The sequence below is a fragment of the Salmo trutta genome, chromosome 12, assembly GCF_901001165.1.
Source record: "Salmo trutta chromosome 12, fSalTru1.1, whole genome shotgun sequence".
In the NCBI taxonomy this organism is placed as follows: Eukaryota; Metazoa; Chordata; class Actinopteri; order Salmoniformes; family Salmonidae; genus Salmo; species Salmo trutta.
Window position 1 is genome coordinate 54,609,476 of NC_042968.1, and position 23,351 is coordinate 54,632,826.

The 23,351-nt window shown below is 41.1% G+C and overlaps 1 pseudogene; it reads left to right on the forward strand.

The window, feature by feature from the left end:
* Window positions 1–23,351, forward strand: part of LOC115202574 (lipoxygenase homology domain-containing protein 1-like) — a 64,963-nt pseudogene that overhangs the window by 17,026 nt on the left and 24,586 nt on the right.

Sequence of the window (23,351 nt, forward strand, 5' to 3'; positions counted from 1 at the left end):
AGTCCGAGTTAAAACTACATCTTTAATACTTAAGATACTTTTGCAAAAGTTATTGACCCCCAATAATGCATTCTCTCGAATGAATCATTTAATGAGGTGATTGCAGAATGGCTACAGGGATCTTTTATAGCAACGATACAGCCCCTTCAACGTACATTGACAAACCACAGATACTTAGTAACAGTTCACAAAGGTTACGTTTTGTATGACAGATATCAATAAAACACATCAGACAGTAACTGCTATGTCAACAGGATTAATGGTATAGCCCAGTATCTGGTCTCCTTAGAACTGTCCCTCCCTGGTACGGTATTGAACAGAACTATTTCATCCAATGGCATATATCAATTGTCAACTCTAGATACTCCCATCTCAAGCAAACCCCCTCTTGACCCCACTCCTGGACAGGCTCACTGGAGGGAGTGAGCCTCTAGGCCATATATTATCACAGGATAAGTGTGAGATCTAAGAGACCATGGTCCCAGACACTGCCATAAACCTCCCCACAATAAAGAAAAGGAGGGTGTGACTTGCTCACAGACATTGTGGAGACAAGTCATTGGTTCCCCAGTAATCACGCCATCCCTTCACATGGTTTAAGCATAGGTAAAGACACATTCCCATGACGACAAGTCTGACCTCTCCCCTCTCTGGGCCCCAAGTGTCTGAGCCCCAGCTAAGGTAGACATGCAACTGAAAAGACACCAGTCCAATGGACACTTTCTAATGACAAGTACCTCAAATAAGCATATTATACTAATAAAACATCTTAATTATCTATGTTACCCAACTAATTCTGATTCGTCCACGACAATAGGTAGCCTCCTGTTATTTGATTTGCATTATACACAAATTTTCCTCATTGTTCGCTGAAATAGTAAGCCTCTATTCATATAATATATACTGCTCAAAAAAATAAAGGGAACACTTAAACAACACATCCTAGATCTGAATGAAAGAAATAATCTTATTAAATACTTTTTTCTTTACATAGTTGAATGTGCTGACAACAAAATCACACAAAAATAATCAATGGAAATCCAATTTATCAACCCATGGAGGTCTGGATTTGGAGTCACACTCAAAATTAAAGTGGAAAACCACACTACAGGCTGATCCAACTTTGATGTAATGTCCTTAAAACAAGTCAAAATGAGGCTCAGTAGTGTGTGTGGCCTCCACGTGCCTGTATGACCTCCCTACAACGCCTGGGCATGCTCCTGATGAGGTGGCGGATGGTCTCCTGAGGGATCTCCTCCCAGACCTGGACTAAAGCATCCGCCAACTCCTGGACAGTCTGTGGTGCAACGTGGCGTTGGTGGATGGAGCGAGACATGATGTCCCAGATGTGCTCAATTGGATTCAGGTCTGGGGAACGGGCCGGCCAGTCCATAGCATCAATGCCTTCCTATATGGTCTCACAAGGGGTCTGAGGATCTCATCTCGGTACCTAATGGCAGTCAGGCTACCTCTGGCGAGCACATGGAGGGCTGTGCGGCCCCCCAAAGAAATGCCACCCCACACCATGACTGACCCACCGCCAAACCGGTCATGCTGGAGGATGTTGCAGGCAGCAGAACGTTCTCCACGGCGTCTCCAGACTCTGTCACGTCTGTCACGTGCTCAGTGTGAACCTGCTTTTATCTGTGAAGAGCACAGGGCGCCAGTGGCGAATTTGCCAATCTTGGTGTTCTCTGGCAAATGCCAAACGTCCTGCACGGTGTTGGGCTGTAAGCACAACCCCCACCTGTGGACGTCGGGCCCTCATACCACCCTCATGGAGTCTGTTTGAGCAGACACATGCACATTTGTGGCCTGCTGGAGGTCATTTTGCAGGGCTCTGGCAGTGCTTCTCCTGCTCCTCCTTGCACAAAGGCGGAGGTAGCGGTCCTGCTGCTGGGTTATTGCCCTCCTACGGCCTCCTCCACATCGCCTGATGTACTGGCCTGTCTCCTGGTAGCGCCTCCATGCTCTGGACACTACGCTGACAGACACAGCAAACCTTCTTGCCACAGCTTGCATTGATGTGCCATCCTGGATGAGCTGCACTACCTGAGCCACTTGTGTGGGTTGTAGACTCCGTCTCATGCTACCACTAGAGTGAAAGCACCGCCAGCATTCAAAAGTGACCAAAACATCAGCCAGGAAGCATAGGAACTGAGAAGTGGTCTGTGGTCCCCACCTGCAGAACTACTCCTTTATTGGGGGTGTCTTGCTAATTGCCTATAATTTCCACCTGTTGTCTATTCCATTTGCACAACAGCATGTGAAATTTATTGTCAATCAGTGTTGCTTCCTAAGTGGACAGTTTGATTTCACAGAAGTGTGATTGACTTGGAGTTACATTGTGTTGTTTAAGTGTTCCCTTTATATTTTTGAGCAGTGTATATGTATAATTTTTTTTATTTTGTCATTGTTTTGTTTTGTTATTTTTTCTTGTATGTCAGGTTCGGTCTTCTGCTTACATTTAAAAGGCTACACTAATTTCCTTTTTTTCCAAAGTATGACTCAACAACCTAATTTTCTAGGGCAGTCGACAGGGAGTACACTTGCTTTTCTTTTCTTTTTTCTTTTTTTAAGGGTGGATCAGCTTTAAAATTGCGAAAATATTGTTGCTTCCATCAATGTAATTGTCTGCATCATTTCCAATCCCCCATATATTTTTTGGGTAAATATATATATATATACATAGATACATACAGTACATACCCATATATATATATATATATGTGCTGCCCCCTACCCTAGAGAGGTTAAGGAGAAGTTTATCTATAATTCTGTGCATAACACTTGTATCTTTTATGAAAGTTTATGATGAGTGTTTCTGTAAATTGATGTGCTCATTCACCGGAAGTTTTGGAGGCAAAACATTTCTGAACATTACACGCCAATGTAAAATCGGGTTTTTGGGTATAAATATAAACTTTATCGAGCAAAACATACATGTATTGTGTAACATGATGTCCTATGAGTGCCATCTGATGAAGATCATCAAAGGTTAGTGATTAATTTTAGTTGTATTTCTGGTTTTTGTGACACCTCTCCTTGCTTGGAAAATGGCTGTGTGGTTTTTCTTGTTTAGGTGCTGTCCTAACATAATCTAATGCTATGCTTTCGCCGTAAAGCCTTTTGGAAATCAGACACGGTGGTTGGATTAACGAGAAGATTATCTTTAAAATGGTGTATAATACTTGTATGTGTGAGAAATTTGAATTATGAGATTTTTGTTGTTTTGAATTTGGCGCTCTGCTATTTCACTTGCTGTTGGCGAGGTGGGACGCTACGGTCCCTCATACCCCAGAGAGGTTTTAAAGGCACAGTCAATTTAGTGTATGTAAACTTCTGACCCACTGGAATTGGGATACAGTGAATTATAAGTGAAATAATCTGTCTGTAAACAATTGTTGGAAAAGTTACTTAGGTCATGCAAAAAGTAGATGTCCTAACCGACTTGCCAAAACTATAGTTTGTTAACTATAGTTTGGATTTCTATTTCCTGTATTTTGTTCAACTGTGCTGTGATGCTTCACAAAAGTACTGAACTTTTCTATTCTCATAGCTTCTACAGATTGTAAATTAAAAATAAACATTTTTGCTAAAATAATAATTATATTTTTGATTGATTGACTATGACTTTTCAGATCACCCAGTATTGCTATCTGCAGCATTAGTTCTAGGTAAATGTTGCAATTCTTCAGCCATTCCTGGACCTGTGACCAAAAATGAGCTACATATAGACAGTACCAAAATAAATTATTTAATGACTCTGCCTCCTAACAGCAAAATCCAGAGCTGGGAAGATTGTATCCCCCATATATATATATATAACATTCTACTGGTTGCAAGAAGTTTGTATAATAATTTACATTTAAAAATGTAAAGTTTTGAATCTGACGTTGTTTTTGCGTGTCAATTCATAAACCATGTGCCATGGAATAGGTACATCGAAAATCTCTTCCCAACTATTTAGCAATTTATATGGCATAGCTGTAAATTTTTTGGTCATTAAATTAAATTGGTATATGTTTTTATTTATCACAATTTTCTTTAACCATTAATGGTCTTTAATGCAGGGCCGACAGACAAGTTCCTTACTTTTCCCCCCTTCTACTTGCCTCTTCCATTTTTGTGGTAATGCTGCAATTAGTTGGTTGTAATTTTGGGTAGAGCAGACGTTTCAATATGTCTGTGTTAGCTGCATGTGTCATATAACTCCAGCAGTCCTATTTATGAAATCATTTACAAAAATCATACTTTTTTTTAAATAGCAAAAAATACCTTTTTTTTTTTTTTTTTAGTTTAGCCACAATATTTGTTGTATTATTTGTTCTGTCTTTTCAGGTGGATTAAACTGAAATTGCAACCAACTTTCTAAGGCTTGTTTAAAAAAATAATGATATTTTGAAGATACAAATAACCAAAAGTGAGCAGTTGTAATCTGAATAAAGAGAAAAAGGCCATTCCTGAACATGGGGTGAGACATTCCTACCAATTTACTAGAGAACCATTTTGGATTTAAGTATAACTTTTATATGACTGATGCCTTTAGTGCGAGGTCTAATGCTTTCATATTTAATAATTTCTGCCCTCCGAATTCCTATTCGTTATATAAATGGGCCCTTTTAATTTTGTCTGGCTTGCCATTCCAAATAAAATGTAATATTTTTTGTTCATATAATTTAAAAAGCAGGTCACTAGGTGTAGGCAAAAGCATAAGCAAATAGTTAAACTGGGATATGACTAAAGAGTTAATCAGGGTGATTTTTCCACAAATAGACAGATATTTTCCTTTCCATTGTAGCAAGATCTTATCTATTTTTGCTAACTTTCTATAAAAATGTATTGGAGTGTTATCATTTCTTTCTTTTGGGATATGTATACTGAGTATGTCCACATCCCCGTCAGACCATTTTATTGGTAAACTACATGGTAATGTAAAAGTGGAATTTTTTTGTGATCCAATGCGTAGTATAGTACACTTATTATAATTTGGTTTTAATACAGAGAGGTTAGCAAAAGTATCTAGATCCTCTATGAGGCCGTGGAGGGATTCTAATTGTGGTTTTAAAAGAAAACATGAATCATCAGCGTACAATGACACCTTTGTTTTTAAGCCACAGATTTCGAATCTCTTAATATTATTGTTGGATCTAATTTTACCAGCTAACATTTTGATGGCAATAATAAATAGATATGCCGATAGTGGACAACCTTGTTTTACTCCTTTTAACAGTTTAAAACTTTCTGAGATGTAGCCATTATTTACTATTATACACCTAGTGTTACTATACATAACTTTAACCCATTTTATAAGTGATTCACTTACATTTTCTAGTTGGAACTGTAAAGGTTTGAACCAACCAGTCAAACATAGTAGAGTACTTCATCATCTTCAACATCTGGGAACACAGATTGCTTTCTTGCAAGAGAACCATCTGAGAATTTCAGATCACTTTAGATTGCGAAAAGGCTGGGTAGGTCAACTTTATCTCACCACTTTTCTAAATAAAATCAAGGGGAGCTGCAATTCTGATACATAAATCGGTGCACTTTGTTTCTTCCAATGTTATTTCAGATGCCAATATTATTGTCACTGACAGAATCTATAATACTCCGTTGATCCTTGCCAATGTCTATGCACTTTATAGCTTCACTTCCAGATATGACCTCAAACTTATTAATCTTGGGAGGTGATTTTAATTGCTGGCTTAATCCTACTTAGCACACATTCTAAGTCTGCTAAGGCTATCCAAACCTTTCTTGAAAAATTTGCTGTTACAGACCCCTGGAGTTTTTTCAATCCAACTAGTAGGGAACATTCATTTTTCTCCCATGTCCATCACACTTATACCTGCATTGACTACTTCTTCTTAGACAACAGACTTCTTTCATTTGTATGCTCATGCTCATACAATTCCATTGTCATATCTGATCACGCCCCTCTGACTTTAGAGCTATCAGTTGGTGCTGGGACTGAGCCTTGTGTACCTTGACATTTTAATACACGCTTGCTGGCTGATTAAAGTTTTGTCAACTTTCTGACTGCTCAGATTTATGTTTTTATAGCTACTAACGACACCCCCAACGTTTCAGCATCTGTTCTGTGGGAGACTTTTAAGGCCTTCATTAGAGGTCAAATCCTTTCATACGCTAGTATTTTACAGTTAGACAGTACTTACGCTACCTCACCATTCCCAAATGTGTACAGGGATTGACTCTACAAGCTGAATTCAATACGTTGTCAACAGGCCAAATTGAGAAACTGCGGGTTAAGTCGCGACATACTCACTATGAGTATGGTAACAAGGCAAGTAAATTGCTTTCTCATCAACTTTGCCAGTCTTCCTCTACTGAAAAAGATTCTCAAATTCAAACACCTACAGGTGCAACAATAGATCCCCAGCTAATAAATAACCAGTTTAAGGACTTCTGTGCCTCTTTATACACTTCAGAACAGTCTGCTGACCCCTCTGCTCTTGATACATTTTTTAATACTTGAACTGTGCCAACAATTGATTCAGTCTCCAAGCTTCAATTGGTGGAACCTATCACCATGGAAGAGATTTCAGAGTCAGCACCTCGCTGTATATAGCCTCAGCACATATCAAAGCTGCAGGATAAGGTTAAATCTAGACTTGGTTTCCTCTATCGTAATCGCTCCTCTTTCACCCCAGCTGCCAAACTAACCCTGATTCAGATGACCATCCTACCCATGCTAGATTACGGAGATGTGATTTATAGATCCGCAGGTAAGGGTGCTCTCGAGTGGCTAAAGGTTCTTTACCATTCGGCCATCAGATTTGCCACCAATGCTCCTTATAGGACACATCACTGTACTCCTCTGTAAAGTGGTCATCTCTGTGTACCCGTCACAAAACCCACTGGTTGATACTTATTTATAAAACCCTCTTTGGCCTCACTCACCCATATCTGAGATACCTACTGCAGCCCTCATCCTTCATATACAACACCCATTCTGCCAGTCACATTCTGTTAAAGGTCCCCAAAGCACACACATTCCTGGGTCGCTCCTCTTTTCAGTTCGTTGCAGCTAGCGACTGGAACGAGCTGCAAAAAACACTCAAATTGGAAAGTTTTATCTCCATCTCTTCATTCAATGACTCAATCATGGACACTCTTACTGAGAGTTGTGGCTGCTTCGCGTGATGTATTGTTATCTCTACCTTGCCCTTCATGCTGTTGTCTGTGCCCAATAATGTTTGTATCATGTTTTGTGCTGCTACCATGTTGTGCTGCTGCCATGTAGTGTTTCTACCATGCTGTGTTGTCATGTGTTGCTGTCATGCTATGTTGTTGTCTTAGGTCTCTCTTTATGTAGTGTTGTGGTGTCTCTCTGATGTGTGTTCTGCCCTATTTTTTTTTCTTTTACATTTTTAATCCCAGCCTCCGTCCCCGCAGGACGCCTTTTGCCTTTTGGTAGGTCGTCATTGTAAATTTGTTCTTAACTGACTAAATATTAAATAAAATAAAATAAAAACAAGTCAAATCTGAAAAAGAGCAAGCTTTTTCCTTTAAATGTAGCAGCTCGTAACTACCCATTACACACATTGGCTTTCAGAGTAGTTTTCAACAAACTTACACACTTGGGGGTACATGTCACAGACAAATTTGATAACCTTTTTTAGGCTAACTTTACTCCTCTCCTTACTCTGGTGGAGAAAGAGTTTGAATTATGGTCATTACTCCCCCTATCGTTAGCTGGTCGAATTAATTCGGTTAAAATGAATACCCTAAATTCTCCGACCTCTTTCAATGTATACCTATTTTTATTCGATGGGATTATCTCAGACTTCATCTGGAATAAAAAAAAATCCAAGGATCTGCAAGGTGTTCCTGCAAAGGCCTAAACCCTTAGGGGACATGGCCCTAACTAATTTCCAGTTCTATTATTGGGCCGCCAACTTCCGTGTAATTCAGTACTGGATCCGTGCAGATAACTCACATATCATTCCAGCATGGTTGAAGATAGAATCTTCCTCATGTATGCCATCCTCACTGGCTGCTTTGATACATCCCCCTATTCATTCTGCTACTTCAAGTTATACCAAAAACATTTGAGTAAAAACCACTCTCAAGATCTGGAACCAGTTTAGACGTCACTTTGGTTTGCAAACCTAAATAAAGGTAAAAAAAATAAAACCAAAATGAAGGGCACCTCTACTCATAATTACGGTTTCCATCTATCCCTAGTAGATGGGGCCTTCTCCATGTGGTTCAGTCTTGGTAGCAAATCATTCAATGATTTGAATATTGACGGCACTTTTGCATCGTTCCAACAACTCCGAATAGTAATTTCTTTAAATATCTACAAATACGCAGCTTTGTCCTTGACATGACCTCTCAATTCCCCACTCTTCCTGTGGGCCCTCCCACTGATGCATTTTTCACACCATCCCCAACAGTAAAAGGTATTATTTATTATAGCTATGATCAAATTTACTCTCTTCACAATCCATCCTTCATTCGCAGCTTTAAAACTTTATGGGAACAGGATCTGGGTGATGAGTTTAATAATGACACATGGGAAGATATTCTGTACCGCGTCCACTCCTCTTCTATTTGTGCCAAACATGGTTTGATCCAATGCAAAATCCTCTACCGCACTCACTGGACTAAACTCAGGCTTTCTAAGATCTATCCTGATGTGTACCCTGTTTGCGACAGGTGTCGGCAAGCTCCTGCTTTCTTAATACATATGTTTTGCTCCTTCTCTTCTCTACATAACTACTGGTATGCAATCTTTGATAACATATCTAAAGTATTACAAGAGCCTTTTGCTCCTACTGCCATAACATCATTATTTGGGGTAATACCTGATACTATAACACTACCAAAACACACATCTGACTTTGTAGCCTTTGTGAGTTTGTTGGTAAGAAGGTTGATTTTACTTCTGTTGAAATCGCCCTCTCCTCCCTCTCATTTTGTGTGGATTAAAGATGTCTTACACTTGAGTAAATTGGAAAAGAAAAAATATACCCTACGGGGTTCTTCTGACAAATTCTACTGAATGTAGCAAACTTTCTTTACCTATGTAGACACACTTCAATTTCCCTTTACTCTACAGTTAACTGCCAACCTAAGCGTTGGATTTCATTGATCTACCTTTGAGTGTTTAATACTGACCTGTCTTATTGTTATCATTTTTCTATTCATTTTGAAGACTAGCCATGTTTGTTTTGTGCACTTTGCTGTTTCTAATGTATGTTTTGCTATGGAAGTATTACTGAAGTATTTTATGTTTTCATATATGGGCATATACATTACTACCTCAATCAAAAAGTGTGTTCCCATGGTATATTGAATGTATAAAATTACATGTGCTGTATTTGAAGCATTGTTTACTGTAACTGTGAAAAATAAATACCAATAAAAACAGTTGCAAATTAGAGAAGATAATTCAATACTAGTCTAATCAATCAATCAATCAAATGTATTTATGAAACCCAGCCTAAAACCCCAAACAGCAAGCAATGCAGGTGTAGAAGCACGGTGGATAGGAAAAACTCCCTAGAAAGGCCAGAACCTAGGAAGAAACCTAGAGAGGAACCAGGCGATGAGGGGTGGCCAGAGATTATAACAGAACATGGCCAAGATTTTCAAATGTTCATAAATGACCAGCAGGGTTAAATAATAATAATCACAGTGGTTGTCGAGGGTGCAACAGGTCAGCACCTCAGGAGTAAATGTCAGTTGGCTTTTCATAGTCGATCATTCAGAGTCTCTCTACCGCTCCTGCTGTCTCTAGAAAGTTGATAACAGCAGGTCTGGGACAGGTAGCATGTCCGGTGAACAGGTCAGTGTTCCATAGCCGCAGGCAGAACAGTTGAAACTGGAGCAGCAGCACGGCCAGGTGGACTGGGGACAGCAAGGAGTCATCAAGCCAGGTAGTCCTGAGGCATGGTCCTAGGGCTCAGGTTCTCCGAGAGAAAAAAATAAATAGGGAAAGAAAGAAAGAAAGAAAGAAAGAGAGAGAGAAAGAGAGAGAATTAGAGAGAGCATACTGAAATTCACACAGGACACCGGATAAGACAGGAGAAATAATGCAGATATAACAGACTGACCCTAGCCCCCCGACACAAACTACTGCAGCATAAATACTGGAGGCTGAGACAGGAGGGATCGGGAGACACTGTGGCCCCGGCCGATGATACCCCCGGACTGGGCCAAACAGGGAGGATATAACCCTACCCACTTTGCCAAAGCACAGCCCCCACACCACTAGAGGGATCTTCAACCACCAACTTACCATCCTGAGACACGGCCGAGTATAGCCCACAAAGATCTCCGCCACGGCACAAACCCAAGGGGGGGGGGGGGGGGGAGAAGATCACGTCAGTGACTCAACCCACTCAAATGACGCACCCCTCCTAGGGACGGCATGGAAGAGCACAAGTAAGCCAGTGACTCAGCCCTTGTAATAGGGTTAGAGGCAGAGAATCCCAGTGGAGGGAGGGGAACCAGCCAGGCAGAGACAGCAAGGGCGGTTCGTTGCTCCAGTGCCTTTCAGTTCACCTTCACACTCCTGGTCCAGACTACACTCAATCATAGGACCTACTGAAGAGATGAGTCTTCAATAAAGACTTAAAGGTTGAGACCGAGTCTGCGTCCCTCACATGGGTAGGCAGACCCTTCCATAAAAATGGAGCTCTATAAGAGAAAGCCCTGCCTCCAGCTGTTTGCTTAGAAATTCTAGGGACTGTAAGGAGGCCTGCGTCTTGTGACTGTAGCGTACGTGTAGGTATGTATGGCAGGACCAAATCGGAAAGATAGGTAGGAGCAAGCCCATGTAATGCTTTGTAGGTTAGCAGTAAAACCTTGAAATCAGCCCAGCCCTAGGCTATCATTCCCAAGTCTGGCTATAATATTGTGAGTATTATTGTTGTTTTTAGAAGTTCAGTGCCATTTCAGTCATTAGGTAAATGTAGAATGCATTCTCCACAGTAGAAAGGAATTGTTTTAAAATAGCCTGCAAAAAGCCTAAGCTTCCACCATTTTCAGTGTTGAAATGGTGTGCAAATGTTCCCCCTTTGTGCCGTTTTGAAGATACAAAAGCTACAAAAATATTTTTTCTTTCAGCTCAATGGCAAAATGTGTAGAATTGCATGAAATTCGATTTAAAACTGCAAAAATATCGAGCAGCTCCATCGGAAATGTGTAGAATTGCAGGAAATTGGTTTAAAATTCTAAAATTGTCACGCCCTGATCTGTTTCACCTGTCTTTGTGCTTGTCTCCTCCCCCCTCCAGGTGTCACCCATCTTCCTCATTATCCCCTGTGTACTTATACCTGTGTTTTCTGTTTGTATGTTGCCAGTTCGTCTTGTTTGTCAAGCTTAACAACGTTTGTCCTGTCAGCGCCTGTCTTTTCCCAGCCTCTCTTTTTCTCACCCTCCTGGTTTTTGACCCGTGCCTGTCCTGACCCTGAACCCGCCTGACCACTCTGCCTGATTCTGCCTGCCATCTAAAATCCTGTTTTTGCATTGTCATTATGTGGTATAGTGTGTAGATTGAGGATTTTTAAAAATGTAATCAACTTAAGAATAAGACTGTAAGGTAACAAAATGTGGAAAACGGGAAGGGGTCTGAATACTTTCCAAATGGACTGTATATACAAAAGTATGTGGACACCCCTTCAAATTTGTGGATTCGGCTATTTCAGTAACACCCGTTGCTGACAGTTGTATAAAATCGAGCACACAGCCATGTAATCTCCATAGACAAACATTGCCAATAGAATGGCCTTACTGAAGAGATCAGTGACTTTCAACGTGGCAACGTCATAGGATGCCACCTTTCCAACAAGGCAGTTCATTAACTTTCTGCCCTGCTAGATCTGCCCCAGGCAAATGTAAGTGCTGTTATTATGAAGTGGAAATGTCTAAGAGCCGACAAGTGATACGCCACACAAGCTCATAAGATGGGACATTCGAGTGCTGAAGCGTGTAACTACCAAGTTCGAAACTACCTCTGGAAGCAACATCAGCACAATAACTGTTCGGCGGGAGCTTCATGAAATGGGTTTCCATGGCCGAGCAGCCGCACACAAGCCTATGATCACCATGCGCAATGCCAAGGGTCGGCTGGAGTGGTGTAAAGCTTGTCGCCATTGGACTCTGGAGCAGTGGAAACACCTTCTCTGGAGGCAATTTTAACAGTTTAACAGTTACCTTGTTATGTAATCACACAAAGCGTCCATTTTCAAGATAGCATGCATAGGTCGTCGCAGGAGATCTTCACAATTGTAATAATCTACACAGACTCTCGAACGGCATTGATCACTTGCACCATGTACTTTCAATATAATCTCACCTGCAACTCAATATTAGGAAGGTGTTCTTAATGTTTTGTACACTCAGTGTAGGTTGTAATCTCATTGATCAAATCAAATCAAACCTTATTTGTCACATGCGACGAATACAACAAGTGTAGACCTTACTGTGAGTGTTTACTTAAATGCTCTTAACCAACAGTGCAGTTCAAGAAGAGTTAAGAAAATATTTACCAAATAAACTAAAGTAAAAAATAATAAAAAGTAACACAATAACATAACAATAATGAGGCTATATACAGGGCGTACCGGTACCGAGTCAGTGTGCGGGGGTACAGGTTAGAAGTCATTTGTAGGTAGGAGTGATGTGACTATGCATAGATAATAAACAGCGAGTAGCAACAGTGTACAAAACAAATGGAGGGGGGGGGTCAATGTAATCAATCAATCAAATGTATTTATAAAGCCCTTTTTACATCCGCCGATGTCACAAAGTGCTATAATCTGGTGGCCATTTGACTAATCAACGTCTCAACCAAATATTACCCACGATAAAATGACATGGTGTGTCCAGTGGGTTCGTTGCAAAATTGTAGCTCGGAGTTGCAAGATTTTTTGCAATTGTTTTGGTGTTTCTTTTAACAATAACGTTATGTGTAGGTGTCAGAGTATCAGAAGGCCTAATTGTCAAATGAGGAGTTGTTACCTCCAATAGCTGACTGCCACTGTGTCCCCAGGGTTGAACACGACAACACAGGTGGCTTGAACGCCAGCTGGTTCCTGGACTGGGTCGTGGTCACCGACATGAACCGTCCGCACCTGAGGTTCTACTTTTAACCTGCAACAACTGTCTGAGCCGAGAGGAGGGGGACAGCCTGTATGTCAGAGATCTGCTGGGCAGCCTCAACCCCATGGACATCCCCAAATGTAGGTCAATCTGGAAAGCACACGTTTACACACAGTACAGGATACACATCCAAACTACATAGAATATAGAAGGCGACAATGCATGAGGCCCATGGTTCAAAAACACTCAAACCAATTGCACTGAACACACATACAGTATAAGCTGCAAAGTATAGGGCAACTGAAAGCCAGATTTGCTTCATTTAGGAGCTACATAGCCAACTTGATTTGTAGTTAATGCACACTTCATGTTCTTAAAGGTAAGTTACTCTGCCTACTGTTACTTGTGGGTAAGGTGCCTCATGGAGCCTAATCGTCTGGTAAGCCTTATATTCCTCTTGTTACCATGTGACCTTCATCTTACATCTCATTATCAGACAGAGAGAGGAGGATGCAGGGTGCATGTGTCTTGTGGCCAAACGTGACCACGGTAGTAGACACAGATCATGCCTCCGCTCGTGCCTACTTTTCCAGTATATTCAAGACTGGAAGAGTGGTCAAAGTAGACCCGTTATTCCGAACCAGACAGTTGTCATGGGACCAGACACACCCTGACAGGCACACTTACACACACCTATAGTCAACCTATTCATATTTCACCTGGAAACTGGCTTATTGGGATTAGAGGAACTCTGCCTGATGTCTATTGCAAGAAAAGGGGAGGAGATGCACACAAACTCGCACAAGGCACGAGACTAGACAGGAATTAAAGAGAGGTTAGAGGTTACGGTAGAATTTACGTTTCATTGACAATGATTGCATAGCATGAAAAGTTCCATGATGGCTGTGTCTATGCCCTATGTGAAACATCATGAACAGACCATAACCAGTTCATGAATGTCCTATCCTGTTTGATATTTTGTGAATGTACAGTGAATGTATAAATACAGTAATTGTGTTACTGCCGAGAAGGGCAGGGGGTCAGATGGTGACATCTTCCTGAATAACTTTGGAGATCATGGTGACACAGGTGAGATTAGACAATCTTCGTGTTTTACATCTCAAGCGTTAGTTGTTCTCTGAGTCAGCTGTGAGAATACAAGCACTGTACTGAAGCTGTTCTTTCTGTCATTAGTTGTTTGATTTCCTTCTATATCGTTTTAAAATTTATATTGTTTCATTTAATATCATCAAAGAGGAGAGGTGGCTAGCCAGTGACAAAGATACCTTTTTGCTGAGCAGTATTTTGGTCTGTAATAAATCCCTTTAGTGGGGAAAAACTCATTCTGATTGGCTGGGCCCGGCTCCCATCCATGGCTGCACCCCTGCCCAGTCATGTGAAATCCATAGATTAGGGCTTAATGAATTCATTTCAATTGACTGATTTCCTTATATGAACTGAAATTGTTGCATGTTGCGTTTATATTTTTGTTCAGTATAAAAGGGGACGTGTGAACACTTGCAATTTCTTTCAACGTGGAGCAGGATAGACAGCAAGGGAGAGGAAGAAATCAAAGAGCTTGTGGACAAGGGGCCCGTCAGAGAGGTGGTCATGGGCCCCATCAAAGAGGTAAAAGAGGTGGGCAGAGGCCTTATCATGGCAGAGGTCCTTAAAATTAGTTCAACCCACTCTGGAAAGATCAACTGTCAATTTGATTATGAAAACATTTCGCCAAGAAAACTGGTAAGTCTGCAGGATATGCACTATATTTAAAATGTTTGTCATTTCGCAGACACTCTTATCCAGAGCAACTAGGGTTAAGTGTCTTGCTCAAGGGCACATCGACAGAGCCTTGTCGGCTCAGGATGCTGACCCAACCCTCTAACCACTAGGCTACCTACCTCCCCGCTATCCTTTACCATTACATTTTCATTAAATTACATATTGTAATGCCTGTAAACTCACAAAACATGTTACAGTAGTCTTCCAGTATGATATATTGACAGTATACTCTGTTCTACCCTCAGAATAGACAGAAGACCCCATGGTGGTGGGCGTGGCCGTGTGTAGCATCCACCAGCCTACCAACAATCACCTGTCTTTTGAAGAGGCACCAGGTATTTATGAAAAACATTTACCTGGTGCCTTTTGAAACAACGACCAGGTGACAAAACTGCGGGCCGAGTATGTTCAGGTGTAGCACTATATACGGTATTACTGTTACTACTTGATGCACATGCTACTTAACAATTTCATATTGGAACTACACTGTAAAAATAACTAACCAAAATATATTTTTAGAAGGTGCTTGATGCTTGATGCTGCTGTGAACCATCACAAGTATATCTTTGTTGATGAAGCGGCCTTCAACCATTCACAACAATACACAGTCTAAAAGTAAAATAATGGAATAAAGAAATATGTAAATATTAGGACGAGCAATGTTGGAGTGGCACTGACAAAAATACAGTAGAATAGAACACAGTATATACATATGAAGCATTGTGTTTCTCAATGAAATTGGGCAAGCCTGTCAAAATTAAGGGGTCACCTTTGTCATGTGTGGGACAATGTCAGGTTCCACCACGCAGAGATGGTTCAGGCATGGTTTCGGGCCCATCCCCAATTCGTAACCCTATATACCTGCCCCAATACTCTCCTTTCCTCAACCCTATTGAGGATTTTTTTTTCAGCATGGAGGTGGAACATTTTGCCACACCAAGATCTACATGTTAAAATCGCCACTGATGCAGACCAATGTCCAACTTGGATTCGCCATGCCAAAAGATTTTTCCTGCTGTGCATAATCAATGAAGATGAGAATGTATGGCCAAATGCTCAAGACAGGCTTGATGCAAATGAATGCATGCGAAACATTGTTTTATTTTCATTCAATTGTTTAATTTAATTTCTTACATTTGATTACAGACAGTACACCTATGTTGCAATTACATCTGAAAAATGCATGAATGATTGTAGAGCAGTGGTCACCAACCGGTCGATCGCGACTGGTCGAATCTTCAAGGCATTCCTAGTCGATCGTCAAACATTTCTGTAGAAAAGCCAACGATAAAGGCATGAAGGTTTGCACTCCTTTGTTTCCCGTGTTGCGCTGTTGACGGTATGTGTAGTTGATTCAGAAGCCCTGCGCACCGGGTGGGCAAAGTGGTCCTATTATGAACCAATTCATTTGTCCGAGGACAAGGAGATCTGTGGCTAAATCGAATACGCCTACTGTGCTGGCCAATCAGATAGCTCAAATCACCGTGCCTACCTACAGCTCCAACAATCCTCCGCACAGCGAAGTTTGATGCTAGCCTACGTGAGATTTCATATCTTTTAAAACCATGACCAGAGAGACTATCAAAGATACAGCAAAGCCTTGTTTTTTTTAAATGAGTGAGTTAATGTCAAAGGTTATATTCAGCACTGTCAATTCTTTTTATTCAACACTATTACAAAACAAAACGCGCGTATCTCTCGCGCTGCATTTGCAATGAACAAGTAGCCAAGTGTATCTACAGCCCTGCGTTTTTATTATTATTAGCAGCTCGTTGTGTATATTTTAATATCGAGTATTTCACTTTCTTTGGTTATAGAAACAACATGAATGTTTGCCTGAGGTGGTGCAACTCGAGTTTCACCATCAGGTGGAAGACTGTCTCCTCTCTCTGGTCAGTCTCACTGGAAGGAGAGAACAACGTCCATGAGAGGCAGACCCTCTGCTGGTCTCTGCCTCCCTCCACTGAGACTAATGCTGTGTTCAAAATAACTGGGAACTCCGACGTCAGAGCTGCAAGACAACTGGGAACTTGGATGTTTACAATCCAAATGATTGCACAATGACAGTGTCGTGTCTTTGGCTATGCCGGATTAAGTGATATTTCATGCTATTCTATAAAATCCTTTCTCTGTAATTAATATTACCTGATTAAGCTAATCATGTAAATGTAATTAACTAGAAAGTCGGGGCACCACGGAAGAACGTTTATAGAGCCGTTATCTTCCGAATAAACTCTTAAAATACTTAATCTTTTACATCGATAGCCGTCATCTTAATCATTTTATTTTCAGTCTCATAATGAAAGTTGTAAATTCTTGGTTATCTTCACGAACCCTGGCTAACAAGTTGAATCAGCAATACAAAATTGGGTTTAATTATTTATTTACTAAATACCTAAACTAATCACACAGAATTACAAATACACCGAATACAAATGATGTCATACATGATGGCTGGTTACACAAAGGAAAGGGGGTTGGGCTTGAATGAAAGAGTGGGAAGATTTAGGAACAAAGAAACAGCAGCTATGCTATCGTAAATACATTATCTTATGCATTCTAAATTACCGCCCATTTGGAAAAAGAAAATGCAATAAATATTTACTCTGAGCTGCGCTTCGGTATATTGGTCGTAGATGCTGGCCGGGTTGGCCAACAGATCTTCCTGTCCTCGGAAGAATGTCTCTGGTGGTAAATTGGATACGTGGTGGTATCTTCGTCCGTCTGTTAGACTGGATCCGTCGTCCGTCCTTTTCTAGCCCACGTCTACAGCGACCGCTGCTAACTCAACGGCTAGGAAGTATCACTTCTGTAGTGAATAAGCTCAAAGTTCATACCATTCACCACCAAAGCTCACGCCGAGGTTGGCTTAGTTCTGTACTTGACATGTGTGTCCTTCTAACGTAGAGGCTGCAGACCTCACGTACTGGAACAACCTGGTTATCTTTTCGTCAAAGGCTTATATAGTGGAGAGGGGGAAGGATGTGTTTCATCGTTTATAACCCTTCCTCTTCACAGGGGTGGGCCACTGATCAAGCAGGGCACTTTCCTTATGAAAACCCAATTCTCTCATTTGGAAGCTAAAATTACATTTAATCTCCTAACAAACAATTTCAATATCAAACATTTCAATTGCATAACAATTCCATGTGACTCTGATAACTAGAGGGTGGATACTTTCCCAGGTACAGTTTATGTCGTCCTGTCATCAGTCATAATGTCTCAGATGACAACTGAACTGACATCCATACTCATTACGTTCCAAAGCATATTTCCAACTGGTTTTATTACCAAAATATGGTTCCTTTCCCCATTTGTTTGATGTTCCCAGACTTTCTATATTTAACAGGACAGCAGTCCTTCAGTAGGGTCAGTAAGAGAGGGGAAGGGAGAAAGGTATTTATGGGGGGGGTCATAAACCTTACCCACAGGCCAACGTCATGACAACAGGTTTGAATGAAAGACTGTCTGGGTTACAAGCATGACCAGTTTGGAATTTTGTACTAAGAGTTGTGAAAATGTACGAAATAGTTGTGGAAATAGTACCAAAGCGATTAAAAAAACGGTAAGACAGCTCATTTCACTCTAAAAAGATACAAAATCAGATTGTACATGTTGACTTGAGCAGAGGACCCAGAGTTTTCCTTATACAATTTTTTTCAGAGGATCCATTGAATAACCTAGTACTATTCTAACAACCCAATTTGATCGTATCCCCAAAGCGGTGGTGTACAACGTTCATATGATGACATGAAACGTGAGGGGCGGGGGCACCATCGGACACGACAACGGAGCCGTCGGCGCTGGCTGGTACTGAAAAAAGGTTCTCTCTGTTTTGTTGTTGTTATCTCCTTTTCATGTTGCAGTATTGTACATTTCATCATCTACATGTGCCTCTTATCTACTGGTGTGTGTTAGTGTGTCCATTTTAGATACTGTATGTACAGTCTGTCTCGCACTGCTGGTATGAACTGCTAAACATTAAACCAACATATTCTGTTGGCTTTTGCGATACGGCTTTCACTACACAGGCTTGACACGCCGGGGCAGCTTGTACACGACCCAAAGCCTGCCTGGCCTCACGTGCAATGAGACTGTAATCCATCACCAGGAAGACAAAAGGCTAGGGGAGAGGACTAACAAATCAACTCCAAAATCTCCCGAAACCAGAAAAGGTGGACTGTTGGGCATGGGCCTAGCAACCCCAAGACCTGCTCCTTGTAGTCGGAGACCTGAATGCAAAGGTTGGAACCAACAACACTAGAGGTTGACCGATTATGATTTTTCAACGTCGATACCGATTATTGGAGAGCCAAAACCGGCCGATACCGATTAATCAGCCGATTATTTTTATAATGACAATTACAACAATACTGAATGAACACTTATTTTAACTTAATATAATACATCAATAAAATCAATTTAGCCACAAATAAATAATGAAACATGTTCAATTTGGCTTAAATAATGCAAAACAAAGTGTTGGAGAAGAAAGTAAAAGTGCAATATGTGCCATGTAAGAAAGCTAATGTTTAAGTGCCTTGCTCAGAACATGGGAACATATGAAAGCTAGTGGTTCCTTTTAACATGAGTCTTCAATATTCCCAGGTAAGAAGTTTTAGGTTGTAGTTATTATATTATTATAGGAATTATAGGACTATTTCTCTCTATACGATTTGTATTTCATATACCTTTGACTATTGGATGTTCTTATAGGCACTTTAGTATTGCCAGTGTAACAGTATAGCTTCCATCCCTCTCCTCGCTCCTACCTGGGCTCAAACCAGGAACACATCGACAACAGCCACCCTCGAAGCAGCGTTACCCATGCAGAGGAAGGGAAAAAACTACTCCAAGTCTCAGAGCGAGTGACGTTTGAAACGCTATTAACGTGCACCCGGCTAACTAGCTAGCCATTTCACATCGGTTACACCAGCCTAATCTTGGGAGTTGATAGGCTTGAAGGGGTGGGTATAATTTGTGGAACGTTCCAACAGGAATCTGTTCCAAAAAACGTAAAGTAAAAGGTTGCCAACCAACAACGCATACAAAGTAGCAACGCATACAAACCTAGCTAACTAGCTGCCGAATAGGCATCAACTCACCACGTAGCTTATTCTTAATGTTTGTCCATAGGCAAACAGACATGGGAGGACAGACATTTTTCGGAATAAACGTGATGAGTGAAAAACGCAATGAAATAGACCACTCCCTACCCGGTATCTTATTCTGCCGCTATACAACTTTGTATGCGTTGTTTTTTGGAAACCTTGTTATTTACGAAGTTTTTGGAATAGATTCCTGTTGGAACGTTCCACAAATTATACCCACCCAGGTTGAAGTCATAAACAGTGCAATGCTTGAAGCACAGCGAAGGGCTGTTTGAATGAATGCTTACGAGCCTGCTGCTGCCTACCACCTCTCAGTCAGACTGCTCTATCAAATCATAGACTTAATTATAATATAATAAACACACAGAAATACGCGCCTTGGGTCATTAATATGGTCGAATCTGGAAACTATCATCTCGAAAACAAACATTTTTTTCTTTCAGTGACATACGGAACCGTTCCGTATTATATCTAATGGGTGACTAAGTCTAAATATTCCTGTTAGGCATTGATGTTTATGGTTAGGTACATTGGTGCAACGACAGTACTTTTTTCGCAAATGTGCTTGTTAAATCAACACCCGTTTGTCAAACTAGGCTGTGATTCAATGAAAATTTACAGGCACCGCATCGATCATATGCAATGCAGGACACGATATTACTAGTTTATCTAACATCAACCATGTGTAGTTAACTAGTGATTATGTTAAAATTGATAGTTTTTTTTATAAGTCTAATGTTAGCTAGCGACTTACCTTTGCTTCTTGCTGCCCTCGTGTTACAGGTAGTCAGCCTGTTAATCCTTGTGGAGTGCAATGTAAGGCAGGTGGTTAGAGCGTTGGACTGGTAACCGAAGGTTGCAAAAACGAATCCCCCCTGAACAAGGCAGTTAACCCCGTTTTTAGGCCGTCATTGTAAATAAGAATGTGTTCTTAATCTGACTTGCCTAGTTAAATAAAGGTGTAAATAAAAAATTAAAAAATAATAAATAAAAGTTTAAAAAATAATTTTAAAAAATCGGCAAATCGGCGGCCAAAAATACCGATTACCGATTGTTATGAAAACTTGAAATCGGCCCTAATTAATCGGCCATTCCGATTAATTGGTCGACCTCTAAACAACACCAACTACGAGAAAACAATGGGGAAGCATGCCTGTAGAGAGGAGATGAATTACAATGGTGAGAGACTGGCAACATTCTGCATCACAAATAACCTTCTGATTGGAAGCAGCCTGTTTCCCCACAAGAATATCCACAAGCTGACATGTACTCTCCTATTGGAAGAGACAAGAACCAGATTGACCAGCTGATGATCAACAGCAAGTGGAGAAGCTCGCTGAGGGGTGTGAAGGTGCGAAGGGGGGAAGATGTCGCCAGTGACCACCATCTTGTGACTGCGGACATCAAACTAAAGCTGAAATGTTCAAGAACACCGACAAAAGGAACAACAAGATTTGATGTTGGCATGCTGAGGGACCAAACCATCAAGAAAACCTTCATAATGCAAGTTCGCAACAAGTATCAAGCCCTTTAAAAATAACACAGAAGAAGAAGATGAGGCGACAGGGAAATATAGACAGGAAGTGGGAGAAAGTGGTTAAAGCTTACAGTGAAAGCAATAAGAAAACTATAGGACACAGAAGGCAACGCAAGGAATGGATCACCCCAGAAACATGGGAAATGATGAAGGGACCTGAAAAAGAAAACAACAGATGCCAAATCACAAAGGCTAAAACAGAAATTGGAGGAGCAGTACAGAAAAATCCTCACACAAGTCAAAAGGCTAGTAAGAAGAGACAAAAGGGACTACCTGGAGGAGCTGGCAAGTGCAGCTGAAAAAGCAGCAGCAAACAACAAGCAAGGAACAGTATACAAAATGATTAACCTAAACTGCGGCAGAAAGTCAAATACTCAAATCAAAGACAAGCAAGGCAACCTCCTACTACAGAAAATGAATAGGAAGCAAGATGGACAGAAGATTTCAGAGAGGTTCTTAACCCTGTGGACCAATTAACTCACCTGAAGCTGCTCCAGAAGATCTAGACATAAACACCGACCCACCAACCAAAGAAGAAATAATCACTACCATCAAGTCATTAAATAATGTGAAATCTCCAGGTCCTGATAACCTCAATGCAGAGCTGTTCAAAATCGATCCAGTATTGGTTGCAAACATCCTTCTTCCACTCTTCATTGACATCTGGATGAAGGGAAAGATACCTTCAAATTGGACCAAGGGGGTCATCATTCAGGCACCTATCAAGGGCACACTATCCGATTGCAACAACTGGAGGGGCATCACACTTTTACCCGTTCCCAGCAAGATCTTTTGCAAGAGTATCGTACAACGGATGTCTTCAGCTGTAGATAAAGTGCTTATGAACAAACAAGTGGGTTTTAGGGGAGGAAGGAGCTGTACAGACCAGATCTCTCAGGAACATCATTGAGCAATGTAGTGAGTGACAATGGAAACGCTACATCAACTTTATTGACTTCCAGAAGGCTTTTGACAGCATTCACCACAAAAGACTATGGAAGATCTTAAGAATGTATGGAACCCCCACCCATGTCGTTAACATCATAAAACAGTACCACAGCTACTTTTCATGCACTGTGGGAACCAGCAACATGAGCTTTGCTGTGAAGTCTGGAGTTCGTCAAGGTTGTGTGATGTCAGCCTTACTTTTCAACCTGGTAATAGACTGAGTCATATGGAGTACAACAGAAATATCAGGCAAGAGGAATAAGATGTACTTTGTATTCAACTCTAGAAGACCTTGACTCTGCCGATGACCTGGGTTTATCACACACACACCAACATCTACAATACAAAACGGACAGAGTCCAGGTCCTTTGGCCAGCAAGTCGGCCTGGTTATCAACTGCAGCAAGAATGCAGTCAAAATCAAGGAACAGGACCTGGAGTTAACCCCTTACCTTGGGACTGGGAGCACCATATGCCATGATGGAAGCACCAGCAAACACATCTGCACCAGAATCAATAAAGCAAGAGCAAAAGGTCTGGAAATCTGGACAATATAGAACAAATACAAAACTCAAAATATACCAGAGCTGTGTACTGGCAACTCTCCATTATGGTTCCGAATGCTGCAAAATGACAGAAGCAGACTTGAAAAAATGACACCTTCCACACAACTTCCCTCCGGAGAATCATGCACATCGTAGGGCCAAACACAATATCAAACACCAACCACCTTAGACAAACGAAGCAGGTAGCCATGGATACCATGCTCAAGAGACACCGCTGGAGCTGGATTGGACACTTCCTGAGAAAGAGTACACTCTTAGGAAAAAAAGGTGCTATCTAGAACCTAAAAGGGTTCTTTAGCTGTTCCCACAGGAGAACCCTTTGAAGAACCCT